This window comes from Theropithecus gelada, chromosome 15 (assembly GCF_003255815.1).
Source record: "Theropithecus gelada isolate Dixy chromosome 15, Tgel_1.0, whole genome shotgun sequence".
NCBI lineage: Eukaryota > Metazoa > Chordata > Mammalia > Primates > Cercopithecidae > Theropithecus > Theropithecus gelada.
Genome location: NC_037683.1, coordinates 24,916,778 through 24,937,801, shown reverse-complemented (window position 1 = coordinate 24,937,801; position 21,024 = coordinate 24,916,778). Strand labels below are relative to the sequence as shown.

General features: G+C 38.8%; 1 long non-coding RNA gene across 1 annotated transcript in view; it reads left to right on the top strand.

Annotated features, from left to right (window-relative positions):
• The first annotated feature begins 9,751 nt into the window (after nt 1-9,751).
• Nucleotides 9,752-21,024, top strand: part of LOC112608605 — a 29,285-nt gene continuing 18,012 nt past the window's right edge. Inside the window, exon 1 of the long non-coding RNA XR_003116015.1 lies at nt 9,752-9,819. This is a non-coding gene — a long non-coding RNA (uncharacterized LOC112608605). The remainder of the gene's footprint in view (nt 9,820-21,024) is intronic.

Sequence of the window (21,024 nt, the reverse complement as noted above, 5' to 3'; positions counted from 1 at the left end):
CATAGTTACCTTCATGGTCTACCCCTTCACTTTTTAAAAATAAATAGATCAGACGGTACAAGAACGGATTTCCTACATGCATAAAGTGAAGTTAGCCCTTCGCTTTAACACGGTTAGCTGCTGCTAGTTCTGCAGGTCTAATTCTCAACGTCATTTCTTCTGGACAGTCTTCCCTCTCTACTTTCCTCAAGACTGGAATGAATATCCTTCCTCTATGTCCCCATGGTATCCTACACTTTCCTCCATCATGGAGTTCATTACAGCACTGATGCTTTCTATCTCTCCCACGATTCGTAAAATTCTTAAGGACAAAGATCACATTGTTTACAATAGTGCTTTTTAAAATAGCCATAGTATCGGACACTCACTGTATGCCAGAAAGCTGCAGTAAGTTTTTCACATATATTTTATCGTTCATAACCTACAACAAACTTACAAAGTCACACATTTTCATCTCTGCATTAAAAATGATGAAACGGAGGCTCAGAGGTCAAGAAACTTTCTCAAGATGATTCAGTTGATGACTGACAGAGCTGGGATCCAAATCAAGATCTGTCTCCAAAACTTGTATTCTTAATAATAATAATAATATATATATATATATATATATATCTCCAAATAATATATATTCCCCCACTGCCTCTAGCATGGTATAAAATGCATATTTAGTGAATCAACTCATGTGAGCTTTTGGGTACTGAAATTTAAAAGAAAAAAAAGAAAAAGAAAAAAACATCTTTCTAAATGGAAGGGAAAAAGGGGGAAATACAACGTTCTGATTATATATTGCCATACGTGAAACTACCCTCAGGTCTTCAAAAACAGCATTTCCATTACAGCTCATAATTTTGTAGGTCAGAAATTTGAGCAGTTTAGCTGGGCAACTCCTCAACTCCATGTAGCACCACCTGGGATCACTCAATGGTATTCAGCTGATGGCTGGGCTGGTCTGGAGGGCACCTTGGTGGGGAAGTCTGAAAGACTGGGTTCATTCAGATTCCTCTCTCTCTTTCCATTAAGTCTCAAGGTGCTTCTATGTGGTCTCTCCTGCAGGATAATCATATTTTCTACCTGGCAGTTCAAGACTCAAGGTGAAATCTATCAGACTTCTTCAAGGCTAGACTTGGAATGGGCACAGCATCACTTGATTCTAGGGGAGGAAAATTGACATGCATCTCAGATGAAAGAGTGTCAAAGAATTTGTAGCTATCTTTATTTTACTACCTATGGTGAATTAAATGACAAAGGAGAGTTGTGCAGTAAAAGACCTTTGAATTGAGGGTCTGCAGGGCTTCTCTCTGGGCTATATCAGGTACCTCATTATATTTTCTCACAGCACTCTGATCTCCTACTGTCTTCTTCACAGTGTATGTAATATGTTCCACTTGACATTACTTGATTAGAGTCTGTTTTCTTCTCTGGACTGTTAGCTCCAAGAGGGCAGGGAACATTTCCATTCTGTATGCCACTGTACACTCAGCAGTCAGCACAGAAACTGACTCACAAAGGGAACTTAAAACATAGTTGTTGGAAGGGTGGATAGATGGGAAGAAGGACGCATGAATCGTTCTTCTAGCCACTGAACTGGATGGCTATGCTTCAATTCACCCTTTGTCAAAAAATGATCTTTGAGGTTTCTCTTAGCCCTGGCATTCTGTAATTCACCAGCTGAGGCATATACAATGACTGGAAGGAAAGCATGAGCCAATGATGGGATAAGGTTGCCAAGAAAGCTAATGGGATCTCAGGCTCTTATGAATGAGGATGCTGAGTCCAGGACAGTGTCTGCTGCACAGTGTTCTGGCCTCTAACTGGAAACCACCTCTGCTTCTGGGCACAGTACTTTTAGAAAGATATTGACAAAGTATAAGCTGTCCAGAAGCCACTATACTGGTAGGTGAAGGACCTAGATGTCATAGAGAAGTTGAAAGCCTCAGGATTATTTTTCTATAGAAGAAAAGTCCTAAGGCTCATCACAAATGTATTCAAATGTTCCAGTGGTAGCCTCAAGGCAGAAGTAGACTTGCTCAGTGTAAACCCCAGATTGCAGAACTATGACTGATGAATGAAAGTTATATGAGGAGAAATTTTGGTCCAACAGAAAAAAATTTATAAGCAAGAAGTTGCTTGATAAATACTGTGAGGTTTAAAGGAGGCATGCGTCCTTAAACACCAGAAGTATTCAAGAAAAGAGTCTCAGTGCCTAAATACAGATGCTAAAAAGAGAATCAAAACACAATTAATGATTGGACCAGATGGCCCATGCTGCTGAAGTACAAAGCTCGGTGGTATTTGTGGATTTGAAGCCAGAGGACCAGGGCTCCAACTATCTCTCTACCACTTTGACATGGTGTTAGGCACATGACTTTGCCTCTTCCATAAGAGACTCCTGAGAATTAAATAGAATCATGCATATAACTACCTAGCATATCAAGTAAGAACAGAGTAGACTTGTAATAAATGGTAGGTTTTTTTGTTTCGTTTTGCTTTGTAACAGAGTCCCACTCTGTCGCCCAGGCTGGAGTGCAGTGGCGTGATCTCAGCTCACTGCAAGCTCCGCCTCCCAGGTTCATGCCATTCTCCTACTTCAGCCTCCCGAGTAGCTGGGACTACAGGTGCCCGCCACCACGCCCGACTAATTTTTTTTATTTTTTTTATTTTTAATAGAAACAGGGTTTCACCATGTTAGCCAGGATGGTGTTGATCTCCTGACCCTGCGATCAGCCCACCTTAGCCTCCCAAAGTGCTGGGATTACATGTGTGAGCCACTGTGCCCAGCCAATAAATACTAGTTTAAAAAAATTATTTCTGTTAGTATGATTACATGAAAGGAAAAAGAAAGGAGAAAGAAAGCATTTCCCAACATCTGCTTTAAGCCAAACCATGTATGTATACATACATATATATTTAAGCCAAATTATATATATATTTTTATATATATATAAAAAAAGAGACTCAGTATATATTTATATATGGTTTGGCTTATATACATATATAACTTATTTTCCTGTTTACAAATTCTCCTTTTGCAAATGAGAAAACCGGGACTCAGAGAACAGAAACAGTTCACCCGAGACACACATATAGGAAGTGGTAGAGAAAAGATGCAAACCCTGATATTCTAAACACAGAGTCCAATTTCTTTATGAATCAGCCTATATAGCACTCTACAAGTATGCCCTCTTATTCTAATAACCATATTTTCATTAAATGTTATACAAGCATTTGTCCTATTTTCTCCACTAAGCCAAAACCTTTGCAGCACAAGGACTTTTTTCCATATTCTGTTTGTATTCTGTGTCTCTAAGTAAGTCCTTAAATTCCTAAAGGGTCTTAATATTTCTCACAAACTGTAATTTTGCTGCAAATTTCTTTCTAGAGAAGATACTTTCCTATAATATTTATGTGGGACTGCTGGTTACTAGGCATTGAAAGCATATTCTCCAAACCATAACTATTTTAATATTTTGGGGGTCATTCTCACTCTACCAACCCAACCTGAGTATGCAAATATACCTCCCTCCAAGTTCATCTGTCTGTGCTGCCAATTCAAAACCTGGGCAATTAAAGGTAATTTAAGGGATGCCAGCTTGCCTATTGCTAATTATGTGAATTTGGGCAACTTATTTAACAGTCGTAAACTCCAGTTATCTCATTTGTAAAGTATTTATTATAAGCTGTCTTGTAACAATTTTATGAAGATTAAATGAGATAATACAAGGGAGCTAAAACTGTGCTCTGCAAATTTTTTTTATTTTCCTTCTGGGCACACAAGTAGTTTTTATTGCCCAGGTTCTTTATATCTAAGTGAGGGCATCGGTGCCTAAATCTAGCCAAAAGAATGGGACAGTTGTGGCATAGGCCATTCCCTTCCCTGGACCTCAGAACTTTCTACCCACTAATCCTTCCCTAGTTACCAGTTGGATGTTTAAAAAAAAATCCAGGGAAGGACGCTAAGGTCCTAGAAGAGGTCTGAGATGAAAGATATCACTCAGAGAAAAGCTGCTCTAGCCACATTGGACTGTGATCACTGTACATAAGTTTTTATTTGGGGATTGTTAATTACAGCAACTAGTATTTCTTGCTATGGCTTACAGAGCTAATAAATAAATGCACCATGCACCTAACATGGTACCTGCCACATAATACTTTATCATTGTTTGCACTCTTATTTTTCCTCTCATAATTTCCTTATTTTTGGCACAAGATGCCAAAATAAGAACATTTTCAAATAGCAATACTATTACAATTTATAAAGCTTCTCATCTCTGTACAAAAATATATATTTATTTGAATCATGCAACTCCCTAGAACTGGCATGAATTTATTGCCTTCATTGCAGTTAAAGAGACTCAGTACAATTATAGGGAGAGGAAAACATATTTTGTATGAACATTATCTGTGGGCCTGATCAACAAATAAGTGCTTCATTTAGTGTCTCATACCTGGCCATACAGGTAGTTAATGACTATTAAAACACTTCATGTGAGCACACTGGTACCCAGAGCACAGCCCAAGGCTGTATACCTAGTAAGTGATCAAAATAGAAATTTAACTTGAGTCAATGTGTCTCTAAAACCTGTGCCCTTTTGAATACACAGGCAGTCATGAGACTGCCAAGATTACACAAGCAGGCTGCCACTGAGCTCATAGAAGACTACAAAAGTGTTGACTCCTAGCCTAGTTCCCCTTTCACTACCTCACATTGCCTTCTCTGGAGACAAATGATCTATCCCATCTATCCCCTTGTAATTGGTTTCTCAGCTATCAGGAGGAAGATAAGAATCTTTTCCATCTGCATCCCTTCTCAGTGACAACATTGTAGCATAGCAGTTTTTGAGTGAATTAATCAGATTTTAAATATTTAGAATTTACTGTGGTTGCCCCTTTATGAAATCAAATAAACCAAAAGAAATATGCTTCCGACTTTGTGCGTACCAAGAAATAAATATATCTTCTGCAAGGGAAAATATGGGTGCCTTTTGCCATTGAGTAACACAGCAACAGATGGAAGTCAGCGTGAGACACAGAAATCCATGGGTGTTTCCTGGTGGAGATGTCATTTGCCAGAAGAAAGCTGAATCGTGAGGCTGTTTTACAGCAATGAAAATAAACAACTTTATTCAAACATAATTAATCTTCCCCAAAATATTCTTCCTTCCTTGGTGTTTTTGTTCTCACCAGTGTTTGAGGAATCTCTCCCTAGGTTTGAGTCACCAAACACCTATTTTGATTTTTTTAATGTTTTATGTTTAGATACAGACATGTCATTACCCACTGAGAGCTTAGTCATCCTTTCTCAGGGTCACATCAGTGCCTCCACCCATCCATGAGTCTAGCTTTTCAGTTTCAATTACCCCTACATCTTTATGTCCACCTTCAACTACAGCTCACCCAGTTGTAAACTGATCCCTATGTATGGCTTGCAGCATTTCATCTTTGTATCTGTGTCTCTGTTCCCTCACTTCTGTTTTTCTTGCCTTTATATCCCTCTACAAAAATCCTCCCACCTTCCCTTTCTGTTTCTTTTTTAAAAAAAAATTGTTTGTTTTTTGTATAATAACCCATTACCAGAAAATTGCTATAAATACTCCTTTGCCTGCATTTTTCCAATTCCATTAGTTTTTCACATTAAAAAAAAAAAAAAACATTTCTAAGATTTGTTGAAAGCCAGAAGGCAATAAAAAGAAACCGATATATTTGGAGTGCTTGGTCTGTGCTCAGTGTTGCGCCATGCACCTCACAGAAATTAGTTTGTTGAATGCCCACGATGACCTCGCAAAGTAGACTGACATGCTTCTTCACTATTTAACAATTAAGAAACATAGGGCTCAAAGCGTTTAAGGAATTTCCCAAAAATTATCCAGCCATAAAATAAGTGGTGGAGTGCAGGATGCAGAGCACAATCTCTTTCACTTTTAAATCCCTTAAAATTCCCAGAACACTGCTGTATTCAGCTTCTTCCACTGAGCAAACCAAAAGCATAAATACTGAAAGGATTGTCAAAGAAAAAAGAAACATCCATAATTAACCTTTCTATATGAACCACATTATCCTTCCTTGGTTTCATGGAGACTTGGATTCATTGTGTCTGCATGACATATCAGAGGCTGCTTGACAAGCCAACCATCCCATCAACTTCCTCATTGCCTTCCCTGATTTGAACCACAAAACTGGAGAGCTTCGTTAATCCAATGTTGCATAGAAGACTTTGAAGATATTCTTGCTCTGTCTTTTAATTTGGAGTCTGTATTAGGTTAAACCCAAGTACATTTTCAACACTCCATACTCAAAAGGAAAAAAGAGAAGAAATAGGAGAAAAAGAAAGATATGGAGAAGAAAAAGTGTACACTATTACTAATTTTTCTATAAAGCACTGTCCTATTCTGTTTCTTCTTACCTTACATGCTTTTTCATTAACAGTGTGAAGGTGACCTCCTTTGGGAAGAGGGAATATTTTTCTAAAGAAAAAAGTGTTTCATATGCACATTAAGTTCCCAATAAATAGATGTGTGGCTTTTAAATGATTACTTGTCCCAGAGCTCTATATAAGAGTGGTGTTGAAATTCTCCCTGAAAGTTCTATATTTTGTCAAGGACCTTTATTTTCTCAAAGATTTAAAAATCTGGGCCTATCTTATGCCTATAAATCCCAGCGCTTAGAATGGCTGAGATGGGAGAATTTCTTAAGCCCAAAAGTTCAAGACCAGCCTGGGGAACATAATCAGACACCATCTCTACAAAAATAATAATAATAATAAAAGTTTAATTAGCTGGGTGTGTTGACACACACCTGTAGTCTCAGCTACTCTGGAGGCTGAAGTGGCAGGATTGCTTGAGCTGGGGAAGCTGAGGCTGCAGTGAGCCATGATTGCACCACCGCACTCCAGCCTGAGCAACAAAGCAAGACCCTGTGTCAAAAAAAATTAAAAATTAAAAAAAATCTGATTAAATCCATCAAGTACATTTAAATTAATGTAAATAGAACTCAACTTCATAATAAGATGAGATTAAAACCAGTTCATTACCTTGAAAATTGGTGAATAAAGGGAAAGACTCAACCATTTATCCTGCCCTTCCTATAGCAACTGTACCATGGGTTAACTAAATAGTAGGTAATGGAATGTGACTTTTTATAAAAATATCCCAGTAGATAAATGCAAAAAATAAAATAAAATTAGAATATTTTGAACTCTCCTTCCCCAGTGAATTGATAGATCCAATTACTGATCTTCAACAGCTCTGAACATTACAAGAAAAACAACCAGCAGTCATAATGCAGTTGTTGATGGAAGAACTCATCACCACTTCCAATGTTACTAAAGGGATTGAATAGAGTCTCATCAGGCCTTGGATCCTGCTGCCACTTTGCAAGAAATAGGACAGGGGAACATGTTGTTCTGTACTACGAATGTGTATCAAACACAATCCAGACTGTGAGAGACTTCCCAGATGCCCTAAGTACTCTTGTGGATGAAGAGTAAGGAAAAGTGAGAGTCAGAGGGTGAACCTATAGATTAATAGACTCAACATTAAAAAAAAATAAAGAGCAAGCCTAAATTATGGTCTCTAGGGGTGGATACTTAGGTGACAAATCTATAAAGAAACAGAAGGTGATATGGCTTGCTTTGTGTTCCCAATCCAATCTCACCCTGAATTGTAATAATCCCAAGTGTTGTGGGAGGGAGCCAGTGGGAGGCAAGTGAATCATAGGATTGGGTTTTTCCCATGCTGCTCTCGTGATAGTGAATAAGTCTCATGAGATTTAATGGTTTTATAAAAGGGCAGTTTCCCTACACAAGCTCTTGCCTGCCGCCATGTAAGATGTGCCTTTGCTCTTTCTTCACCTTCCTCCATAATTGTGAGGCTTCCCCAGACATGTGGAACTGTGAGTCCATTAAACCTCTTTCCTTTATAAATTACCCAGTCTCAGATATGTCTTTATTAACAGCATTAGAACAAACTAATACAGTAAATTGGTGCTGGTAGAGTGGGGTGCTGCTATACAAATACCTGAAAGTGTGGAAGGAACTTTGGAATGGGGTAACAGGCAGAGGCTGGAGCAGTTTAGAGGACTCAGATGAAGATAGGAAAATGTGGGAAGGTGTGAAACTTCCTAGAGACTTGAAGAGCTCAGAACACAGGAAGATGTGGGAAAGTTTGGAACTTCCTAGAGACTAGAGACTAGTTGAATGGCTTTGACCAAATTGTTGATAGTGATATGAACAACAAGGTCCAGGTTGAGGTGGTCTCAGATGGAGATGGGGAACATTTTGGGAACTGGAGTAAAGGTCACTCTTGCTATTCAGAGACTGGTGGCATTTTGCCCCTGACCTAAATATCTGTGGAATTTTGAACTTGAGAGATATGATCTGAAATTGGAACTTACATTTAAAGGGGAAGCAGAGCATAAAAATTTGGAAAATTTGCAGCCTGATGATGCAGTAGAAAAGAAAAACCCATTTTCTGTGGAGAAATTCAAGCCTGCTGCATAAATTTGCATAAGTAATGAGGAGTTGAATGCTAATTGCCAAGACAAAGGGGAAAATGTTTCCAGGGCATGTCAGAGACCTTAGCAGCAGCCCCTCTCATCACAGGCCCGGAGGCCTAGGAGGGAAAAATGGTAACCTGGGCCCCCCTGCTGTGTACAGCCTAGGGACTTGGTGCCCTGAATCCCAGCTCCTCCAGCTACGGCTAAAAGGGGTTGAGGTACAGCTCAGTCCGTGGTTTCAGAGGGTGCAAACCCCAAGCCTTGGCAACTCCCACATGGTGCTGAGCCTGTGGATGCACAAAAGGCAAGAATTGAGGTTTGAGAACCTTCACCTAGATTTCAGAGGGTATATGAAAATGCCTGGATGTCCAGGAAGAATTTTGCTGCAGAAGTGGGGCCTTGATGGAGAACCTTTGCTAGGGCAGTGTGGAAGGAAAATGTGGGGTTGGAGCTCCCACACAGGGTCCCCACTGGGGCACTGCCTTGTGGAGCTATGAGAAGAGGACCATCATCCTCTAGACCCCAGAATGGTAGGTCCACTGATAGCTTGCACCATGCACCTGAAAAAGCTGCAGACACTCAATGCCAGCCTGTGAAGGCAGCCAGGGGCTGCATCCTGCAAGGCTACAGGGACAGAGCTACCCAAGGCCATGGGAGCCCAACTCTTGCAACAGCAGGACCTGGATGTGAAACATGGAGTCAAAGGAGATTATTTCAGAGCTTTAAGATTTTACTGACTCACTGGATTTTGGACTTGCATGGTGCCTGTGGTCCCTTAATTCTGGCCAATTTTTCTCATTTGGAATGAATGTATTTATCCAATGCCTGTACCCACATTTTATCTGGGAAGTAACTAACTTGCTTTGGATTTTACAGGCTGAGAGGCAGAAGGGACTTGCCTTGTCTCAGATGACATTTTGGACTCTGAATTTTTGAGTTAATCCTGAAATGAGTTAAGACTTTAGGGGACTGTTGGGAAGGCATGATTGTGTTTTGAAATGTGAAAGAGACATAAGATTTGAGAGTCACCAAGGGCAGAATGATGTGGCTTGACTCTGTCTCCCCACCCAAATTTCACTTTGAATAGTAATAATCCCACATGTCATGGGAGGGTCCTGGTGGGAAGTAATTGAATCACATGAATGGGTTTTATTTTGTTTTTTACTTCATACTGTTCTCGTGATAGTGAATAATTCTCACAAGATCTGATGGTTTTATAAAAGGGCAGTTTCCCTGCACAAGCTCCTTTGCCTGCTGCCACGCAAGATATACCTTTGCTCTCCCTTCACCTTCGGCTTGACTATGAGGCCTCCTCAGCCATATGGAACTGTGAGTCCATTAAACCTCTTTCCTTTATAAATTACTTAGTTTCAGGTATGTCTTTATTATCAGCATGAGAATGGACTCATACAGAAGGAGATGACTAGAAATAAGTCAGGAAAGTTGTCAGTTTTGTGAGAGAGAGGTTGGGATACAGGGTTGATTTGAGACAGGGCACAAGGTAGTGCTATTGGAGTACTGGCAAGATTCTATTTCTTAAGCCAGGTGGCAGTCACAAAGCTGCTTTATTTACAGTAACTCATTTTTTTTTTTGTTTTGTGTGCTTTTTTGTATCTCTATTATATTTTATAACTGAAACAATAAAATACCCAATTAAGCAGCTCTCTAAGACTCTAGTTAGTAAATTGAATAGTCATCTTAACCACATATTGAACTCAATAAAGGAAAGTGTTCCTAAATATAGGAAGCATTAATTTTTTTAAAATGAGGTAAGAAAACATTTTCTCCCATGAAATTCGGAATTACATATGCCTAGATTCAGAGTATGTATTAGTCCTATAACTTGTTACTACCTCCTCCACCCCAAGATGTAGTTTCCTCATATTTAAATGAAGAAATTTAAATTTAAACGTAAAAGGGGATAGTAACATCTTCTTCAAAGTTTTTTGGGAGGATTAAATAAGACAATAAGTGAAAATTAAATTAAATGTAAAATGCCTAAAATAATGTTCCTACACAGAAAAACCTCAAATGGCACCTCTGCTTAGTAGAGACAGGCTTTTATAATAGTGCCCTTTTGACTGTGAAACAGTTTCAAACAAGACATAAGTCAGGTATTAGAGTTAATGGCAGATTTAAATATTTAAGTTCATGATGCAGGTGATGCTCCAGTGCCCAGGTGCATATTCACAGTATAGTCAACAAGAATCTAAAACAGTTGTCATTAAATGAAAAGCAGACACTGTATGAGAAAGCATTGCCCAGTAAAAAAAAGATACAGACCTCGCAGAATAAAACTAAGCTTTCTCTTCTAAGGCAGGGATTTGCATTTCTACATAGAAAAGTCAAATTGCTACCAGGTACTGCTTAGCAAGCAATTGAGTTTTCTGTTTCTGGAATTCAAGAAATAATCAGTCACCTTCTTATCAGGGCTGTTGTTTAGGTAATTCTTTCATTGGCAAAGAGTTATCCCAGATGGCCTTATGTTCTTTCAAACATCTCTGGTAGAGATGTATTATATGGAGATGCAAAATATTACTAAATAGCTACTATATACAAGATACTAAGCTATATGTTAAACATGCATTATCTATTTTAACACATACACAAGACCTAAGATTCAGATGTTATGGTCTCCATTTCAGCTATGGGAAAAAAATGGAGGTTCGAGAAGTTTAGAAGGTTTGTTCAAGGTCACAGAACTAGTGAATAGTAGAAGTGGGATTTGAAACTAGATGTCTGTGGTGACAATTTCCCGACTATATTGCTCATTGCTTAACATCTCCAAAAATACATAACACCAAATATGGGTAGTAAAATATATATATCAACCTGGGTGGCAGTCACAAAGCCTGTGTGTGTGTGTGTGTGTGTGTGTGTGTGTGTGTGTGTGTTTACAGATTTCACAATATATACTGGCTCAAGGCCATGAAGCAATTAAATAACTAGATGATACAGACAGAATTTTGACCCAGGCAATCTGATTTAAGAAACCTAACCTACATACACACTACCTCTAAATAGAACATCCTCTGGATGCAATTTTTCTTGGGAAATCAGAGAAGCATAACTCCAAATGGAGCTCACATTATACACGAAAAAGACAATAGTAGATGTACTAAGAAGTCATATAAGTAAAGTGAGATAATGAAGGCTAGAGAAAAAATAAACCAGTGTGAAGAGATGAAAAATAATGAAGATGAGTTTGGGAATAGAATGGTTCAAATAGTCTCTTCGAAAAATTAAAGGAGTGTGAACACTTGAATCAAATGAGATATGGGAGTCCCTTTTCTTTCTTTTAGTGTCTTTCAGCACCACACACCCACACACACACACACACACGTGTGTGTGTGTTCACATAAACACATATACATTAAGGCATGCATATATACATACACACACGAACATATCCTGCCTTCCTCCTCTAGCCCAAGCCATCAGTCTTGATCAGTTCTGCCTTCACCACCTGAGGCCACCAGCTCTACATTCACTGTTTCTTTCCCGAGAAGGTTTTACATTCTTCGTTTCATAAAGTGCTTATAAGACATAAACATGATCAGATACCTATGATGATGTTCACAGGCATCATCCAAAAATCTCATTACAACGCAAATCTCTGGGACTCAACCCCATAGACCCCAAATCATCAAGTCTTGTGTGAGAACCAGAAATTGCACTGTTCACCTAAACCCTAGATGACTCTGATGCAGTATCAGGAGCTCAGTGTCTCATCACTTGGAACTGTTCTGCCTATGACACATCAGAAAGAAAGTAGTCTCCTCTGGACTAGAAGGGTAGATTGACTATTGACTTTGAAGCCAGCAAAACTTGAGTTTCAAATCTTATTCAGTTTTTCTGAGCCTTGTTTATCTAATCTATCTATAAAATGGAAAAAATGATACCTACCTTATTGGATTGCTGAAGATTAAATAAGATAATACATGTAAAGTATGTGATAGTAAGTTTTTAGGAGGACCTCAGAACATTCTACTCTATTTCCTCTTCATCTCTCTCATGACATTATCTAAGTAGTTCTGTCCCCCTGATATGGAGAAGGATCTCAGTATGCTTATTGAGTGAATGAATGATGAATGGACTTCCAAAGAAGCACAATTTTTGAAGTTTGGAAAAATCATCTGGAACTAGCCATAAGAGAAGGATTAGGCTAACTACCTGCCAGATTATTAGGCAAGACATGAAGGTTAGGAGACTCTAAAGGAAACAACCCAGTGGGGGTGGGGGAACCCAAGAAGAATCTCTACCACCTGTAAATCTTTAGCAAGTTAATTATTCTGTCTGAAAACAAGTTTTCTTATGACTAAGCACATTTCTGTTCTTTGTGCTTAACATAAAGGAGAGATTTAACATACTTTTGTTCCTTTGGGGCATAGTGTAATGAAGTAGTCTAGAGCACAGCTCTAAAGTCAGATTGCTCAATTTTTATTTTGACTCAACCACTTCTTTACTGCGTGACCTTTGGAAAGTCACTAAATCTTTCTGAGCCTAAGATATTTTATCTGTAAAAGTGGATAAAAATAATATTTACATTATAAGATCACTGGAAGGAATACATGACAAAATTCATGGGAAACATTTAGCATTGTGCCTATCCCAGAGATAGCACTCTTCAAGGATTACCTTTAATATTATACTGATTTTAATCTTATCTTTTCTATTTTCTTTCTGGAATTATTTAGATAAGTTCTGAGCTCCACACTTTATCTCTGCAAAACGGATTGCAAGTAATATCTCCCACATAAAAGCCATGATCCATGCAATGCTTGCATGCCACCAACAAGAATGAACTCAAGAGAACATCCCAATAAACTATGAAGACTTCCCAGTAGTGCAGTCTACTCAAGAAGGAATGCATTCTTAAGTACATATGTCAGGTACACTCACCAGTAAGAGTCAGCATGGCCTGACTCTGCTTCCTGGCTACATGGAAACTTTCGAACAAAACGCTGGGATCAAAATTTACCCCAAACTGGTCCACAAAGAGCGGAGCCACAGAGATTACTCATATTATGTGCAGGGAGTTTTATTCTGCTGACATCATGACCTTAAAACTCTTTTTCTTTACCCAGCCATAACCTGATGTTGATCATAAATGTCAGCCACCCTATAAAGGTGCCTCTGCATACCTGCCAAACCCTTGGGTCCCTCACAAGTGCTGCTCACCTTGAACCAGAGGCAGCTGCTGCTTAACCTCTCAGGAGAATTCTCAGCCTTAACAACAAGAGGGACTTTATTTCCACCATCACTTTCCCCTCTTTCTACACCTCCTTCACTGTACTAGGTCACATTTTCTGCATCCCTTCTGTGTAAGTCAGGATGGATTATGTTGTAGTTACAGACAATCCTGAAAACTCAATTGTTTAAAATGGCAAACATTAATTTCTTACTCATGTGCCTCTAAAGAGATATAGGCTGATGGAGCAGTCACCAACTTTAATGTTGCTTGTCTCTGTTTCAAAGAATAAAGTGCTCTGGAAGGACTTACTGTGACAATTAAATGCTCAACTCACAAATGATACTTACGTCTCGTTGGCTGGAACTAATTACTTAGCTCACCCATCTACAAGGGGGCAAGAATGTGCATTCTGCCACATGATCAAAAAGCATTAAGTGACCAATGCAATGAAGAGAACTAATGACTGCTGCTGCTCCTGAAAGAACATATTTATTCATTCATTCAAAACACATCTCTCTACTGACTTCCTACTCAAGCATTGTGCCTGCCCTCAGGAAATTCCTAGTGGGAGAGGCAGACTAGTAACCTGATGCGTGTTCTATTCATGGGCACAAAGAATATATTGGAGTGTAGCCAAGTGCCACGGGAATGAGGCTAAGGAAGTTTTCTTAGACAGGGAAACCTTCTTCAAGGTTTCTCAGCCAAGTCTTGAGGGATGAATTGAGATTGACTAAATGAAGGGCTAGGGTATTTTTGCCTGGTAAAGGACTCAGTATTGGCAAATGCAAGTAAATACAGCCTGTTTGCATAATCAAATCAGTTCAGTATAGTTGAAATGTTGAATTTAAAGAGGAGACTGGCAGAAGATAAAGCTAAAGTAGTCAGAGAGGCACATCCTGAAGTGCCTTTCTGGTAATTCAAGCCATGAAGGGAGCTTGGTCTTTATTCTAAGAGCAATGGGGTCCCATTCAAAAGTTATCAGGAGGAGAGTTAGTTGCCGTTATGGAAGATGACTCTGGGAGCAATGTGGAGAATGGGTTAGTGAAAAGACCAACAGCAGTTAAGGAATAGCCAGAATGGTGTTGGAGCTGAATGATGAATGATGATGCCCAGGAACAAGGCATCACGTTGAGGAGAGAGAGAAATATGTGGCTAGAACCAGAAGGTAGTGAGAAAACAAAATCACAGTCAAGACCTGATCACTGTGAGATTTTCTAAGATACATTAAAGATAACCTTCATAGAGTTTGTACTTTCTTTCCAGAAAATTAATAACTCAAATTGTACCAACAGTACTTAAATGTTGGCAAAGATCATTATTTGTTCAGGAGGAAAGGCAAGATAACTTAAAATTTTAAGCACTTTTCACATGTTTGGTGAAACTATAAAGTATACTTTAATATTCACTACAAGGTTATGTGTTAGTATTCTTATACCTATTTTACAAAAAAAACCAAAAAACTCAGGTAAATTAACATGCCAGGTTTGCAAGATATGAAGGGAGAGCTGAAATGCACACCATAATTTCCTGAACTCTAAAACCTATGTATTTTCCAGGAGTGTCATATTTGAAAAGACAGAATAAACATCCTTACAGTTATAAAGTGCTTCCCTGATGCCAGTCTTTTTAATAATCATTATTAATACACATTATGGGTCACTTTTTGTGCTTGGTTTAGGCATACATAGTGATGGACTATTTTATGACTTTAGGGAGCTTGGAACTGTATATACATACAGAAAATAGAAAATGTCTTAGTGTCTTTAGAGAAGTATGGTAAATAAATAGGAGCAAATTGAGTTATAGGAAGATCATGAGATCTTCCATATTGAACTGGAAATGTCAGAATAACATTCTATGTGGGGACCTCTAAGAGTGAGGAGTTATGTATTCAGAAATAAGCTGCATACATGTGGTGTTTGAAACCTAAAGAATATATAGGTTTGCTAAAGACAGAGTCTAGAATAGCATACTCCAATTTGCTTCAAAGTGTTTATAGAGATTTTCTAAGATGAGGCTAGGGTAGGCAGTGCTGTCCAGAGTTTATTGACAATAGAATCCTTTTAATAGATAACCTCTCAGAACTGATGTTACAAAGAACATACTTTAATGCGTTTTCATCTAGACCAGCAAAGAGAAGAAGATTCCTTATTCAGAAGAAAGTAGGGTCTGTTTCAGTAACAACCAACCTCCATCTCTCAGTGGTTTAAAATAACAAAGGTTTATGTATTGCTTTCATCACTGGTTGACAGGGAAACTCTCCCATACACTGTCACTTAGGAAACCAAGTTGATGGAGCAACCACTATCTTGAATGTTGTCTCTGCACCAGAGGGAAAAAGACCTCTGCTGGGTGGGTCTTCAGTTTATCCCTTAAATATTCTGGCATGGAAAAGACACATAATACTTATCTTTACAACTTATTGATCAGGACGAGTCTCATGTTCCACTGCACCCCAGAGAGATTAGAAGTGTGATCCTACTATATGCAAAGAAAGTTTATCCTACCATGTGGTTATAATTATTAGGTGAGCGGCAGTAGCATCAATTCCAAGGAGAAAGCCTTGAAGAATTCCCTTACTTATAGAGCAGGAGAAAGGATCTTGAACAAAGGAACAATGAAAGAGATGCATGAAGGATTTCTGGTATAGTTCAAGACACAGATTTTCCTGGGCTCTGATAAAATGGTCTTTCCAGACTTCTCTTCCAAATTTATTTCTCCTTGCAAGGGGGGAGTTGTGTTGCGAGGGAAGTACTGGAAATTCTGTGCTGTCCCATGTTTGGCTATGATATTCCTATTTTAAACCATTTATTTCTCTTCTTTCCCACTTAAGGTCACACCTTTTTTGGATGGGAATGTTGATTCACCATGTTTCCAGCCCTCACCTGTGTCATTCTTTCTTCCTGAAATCCCTCCTTGTTTTCACTTGGTGATCAACTTTTCCTTTCTTTCATGATTTAAGAAGGTTAGACAAGAATCATCCCACTTGACCTTTATTGCTTTCACTCTTGGTGTTCTCTTGCTCAGACTTTGGTGCATGCCCTCACGGAGCCCCACCCGTGGGTGGCCTGCTCTCCTGTCTCCACTATGTTCAACTCTTGTCCCAAAGTCAAACGCCCTGATCAACCCACAAGTCATTTTTTTTTTTCACCTTACTCAAGGTAGTGTGACATAGTATGAACTACATAGAATTTGAAACAGACAGACAGAGTAAAGCCTTGACTGTACCACTTCTGGTCCCCTGACCTTGGGTACATTACTTCTCACTTCACTAAATCTTTCTTTCCTCATCTCAAAAATGGGGTCCATGATGCAAAGTCTCACAGAGCAGTTGTGATGATGATAGGAGAAGATGGTATACAGAAACAGAATACAATTCCAGTATCAGTTGTCTATGACTAAATACCAAACCACTCAAATACTTTGTGGCTTAAAACAAAACAATTTCTTACTGCCCACGAGTCTTTAGGTTTTCTGGGAAGTTCTTATCTGTCCAGGCTGTGAAGACATCAGCTGGTCTCACACATGTGTTTGTAGTCTTCTGGTGGGTCAATTGGGGCTGACTAGTCTAGGATGGCCTCATTCATTGCTTGGCAATTGACTGTCAACTTGGGAGATGGGTCACTTGACCAACCATGTGTCTTACATTATCTAGCTAGCCTGGGCTGGTCTTCATGGCAGCTGGCAAGGATCTAGGAGACAAAGCAAATGTATGTAATACCTCATGGACTTATACTCAAAACTAGCACAGTCACTTCTGCCACATTCTACTGGCAAAGCAAAATCCAAGGCTAGCCCAGATTTGAGGGTTAGAGAGGAAGACTCCACTTAATGGGCGAAGCTGTTAAATAGCATTGCAAAAGATGTGGATACAGGAATAAGTGGAGGTATTAGAACCATTTTGTAAACAATCTATCAGAGTTCCATTTTCTTTCTTCCTCTCTCAAGTCTTTCCTGAATGGTCCTACTGATTGTGAGTTTCTTGAAGTCAGGGGCTACATTATATACATTTCTATTTTCCATATTCCCTAAGCATCCAATGAACAGTACCACTATCATCACTACCATTCATTAAGTGCTGACTATATTCAATGCTCTGTTTTAATCACTTTTTAATACATCACTTTGTCCTTATGACTATTGTCTTTGTAATTGCTACTCTTGACTGTCTTCCTATTCCCACATACTTAGTATATTCCCAGTGTAAATCTACTAAAGGCACTTTTTTTTCTGCCTTAAGCTATTCCATGGGGTTAACACTTGCTTTGTGGTTCCAGGAGATGGGGCCAGAAGTGAATCAGTGAGTCAATCAATCCCGTCTTTGACTTCTTCCAAAATCCACTTCTGTGTATCACCTGTCTCACCTCCAGTTCACCCTACAGACTTGTTATCCTGGATTGAATTCAGCCTCCCATGAACTCTTGTAATACTTCTCATGCCTCACAGTACCCATGTTACTCATCTTGCTCACCCACACACCGCCTACTCCCCTCCATTCACGTCTTTGCATACAATCCTCCCAGCCCTTTGCTTATATGAGTTTATCACAGTTATTTTTCAGACAGAGATACCATAAACTCTATGCTTAATCATAAAGAACAATGATAACAGCAATGTCTTTCTATTGCCAAGTGCTTGTCCTGACATCTCATTTGATTTCTGGAACCACCCAGCTAGATATGTGATGCAAGTACAACGGTCCCTGTTTACAGGCAGGAAAACTGAGGCATAGAAAGGTTTAGTGCCTTGCTCAAAGTCACACAATATATTGATCTTCAAGACAAGAGGAAAACTTGGGATTTATAATATATAGACCAGCAATGGGTCTACCCTCTTGTCGTTCAATGTGATTTATTTGGAAGTTTCTTACTTTTGTCTAACTTTTTTTGTCCACTGTGCAGCAATGCTAACTCAACATAAACAAAGCACATCTAGTGGACATTGATTATATGCTAAGCACAATTCCAACATGGAAAGCATGTGAAGTCTGTCCATCCAAGGAGAAACACTGGTGTGTTGTATACAAAAGTTCTTTGTATTTAGGCAACCCTGGTTAAGCCTCTATCTCTTACTCATCTTGAAATCTTGGGCAAATTGCACAATATGTTTGATCCTCAGTTTCCTCCTTCTTCAGAAGTGAGAATTAACCTTCACACACCATAGGTTTATTAGGAAGATTAAATGAGATGATTCAAATAAAGCTCTGACACATTGGAGCCCTTCTGTAGACTATTATTATTGTTAATAAATATGAATGAGGTAAGAATGAGTCATGTTACTCAATTGCTCAACTGTTCCCTGTTCAATCTTCATCACATTTATGTCTCTGTTATTCATTCCATGTTTGTCTGCAAAAGATATAAACCTTTTTTTTTTTTGTCTTGCATGCCAAATTTCCAGATGACCCTCCTAGCTCAGAGGGGTATTATGAAACATAAGTGATAAGTGACATATTCATTCCAGTAAGTCTTTTTTTCGCTTAGGTGAAGGTGAACAAGAGATTGAGGGAGCAGTAGCTTAGGAAAACATTGATATCCAAAAAAATCAGTAGGGACACAATACTGAGTTCTTGTCAGGAGACCACTACAGAACTGAGCTTCTGATAGTAAATACAGCAGCCTGTATTATGATGCTAAGGGCAATAGTCTGTTCAAATCTAAAATTCTCTGAAGTCAATTTTACATGTGTTGTTGCTTTTCAGATGTTATTTAGATGGATCAGAACTCACTAAAGTTAAAGACAAGTTTAGGCAAATGATAAGGATTTCCTTCCAATGCCTCAATGTTGTAATAGTAAGTACTGTGTACATAAAATTTGCTTTGTGCTTCTTTGCTTACAAGCAGTTTTGCATATATTTCTTTCTACTTAGTTATCTAAAGACCAGTGTTAGTTAAAGTAATATTACAGTTCATCTGTAAAATTTGGAGGAGAAGAAATTGGTCTCAGGAGGTGAAGTAGCATGTCCAAGTTTGTGGTGTTAATGTGGAAGAGTTGGAATTTGAATGCATGTTCCCTAGCACTAGTGCTTTCCCGCCCCAACCTAGCCACCTTTCAACATCAACGGCTGTATTGGAATAGCATAAAATGGAACCAAAGATGGTCTGATCATTGAATTTTCTTCCAAACTTAGCTATACAGGAAAGTTTACAAAGCACGACTTCCCTCTTGAAGAGTGGAAAGTTGGAAAGCACTGAATGGATCCGTAAAAGACAGATCACTCTGCGAAGGAGCAAGGAAGAAACTGAATAATTCAGTGAACGTTAATGGGCTTTTCAGAACATGACAGCCGTCTGTTCCCATTTCCAAACCAGACGGTCACTGAGCCAGCATTCTTCCTGTCTGATTCTTTTGGGCAGCCTGGAGACAAATAAGGAGTGCTTTCTAGTAGGGTAGAGGCTCCTCGACTTGTGAGAATGGTTGTCTTCCCCCTTTCTGGGTGCTGATTTACACAGATGTTGATTTGCTGGGTGCTGATTTACACAGACATTGGTGGGGCTAAATGAGGTGGTAAGAATCTTGAGGGCTTCTCTCCTTTTGGACCTATTGTTATACATCAGGGCAGTGGAGATATACCAGATACAGTTTCCTGGCCACTTTGTAGCTAGATCACATCTCTGATGTCATGATGTCAGTTACCATTATGGATGTTATCTTCCCATCTGTAAAACAAGAAAGCTAGGCTTCTATCTCTGAGCACCCTTGAGTTCCAAAATGTTACGGTTCTCACTTACCAAATTTTTTCTTTTCAACACCAACAGATCTGTATCATTATTTTTAATGACCACATTGAATACCACAGTGGAAAGTCTTGTTTTGTGTTGCTGTTTTGTTTTGGTAAAAAGCCTTTAGCGATAGACATTTAGATCTTTTTTAGTCTTTTGATGTTACACACAATTTTCTAGTGTACTTGCATATTAGTGTATTTGCGCAGATACTTTTGAAGGTGGCTTTCTTGAAAAGGATTGGAGAAGTCAGGGTACATGATATTTTAAAATTAAATTGATATTGCCAAGTTCACTTCCAAAAAACTAATGCCATGAACATTTTATTGCATTAAATCTCAAATGACTCTAAAGACTACTGTAGAAGCAGAACCCCTATCAGATCTTGTCCAAAATATTGATGATGATGAAGATGATGATGATGGTCATGGTCAACATTTGTAATATTCTTACAATGTAGAAGTATTATGCTCTGCATCATTCAGACCTTGTAGGTATTGCACATAAGATAAAGGAAGCACAGAGAAATAAAAGTAACTTGTCCAAAAATAGATAGCTAGTAAATGGAAGAGCCATGATTTAAGCCTGTTTCTTTATGACTCAAAAGCCTACTCTACC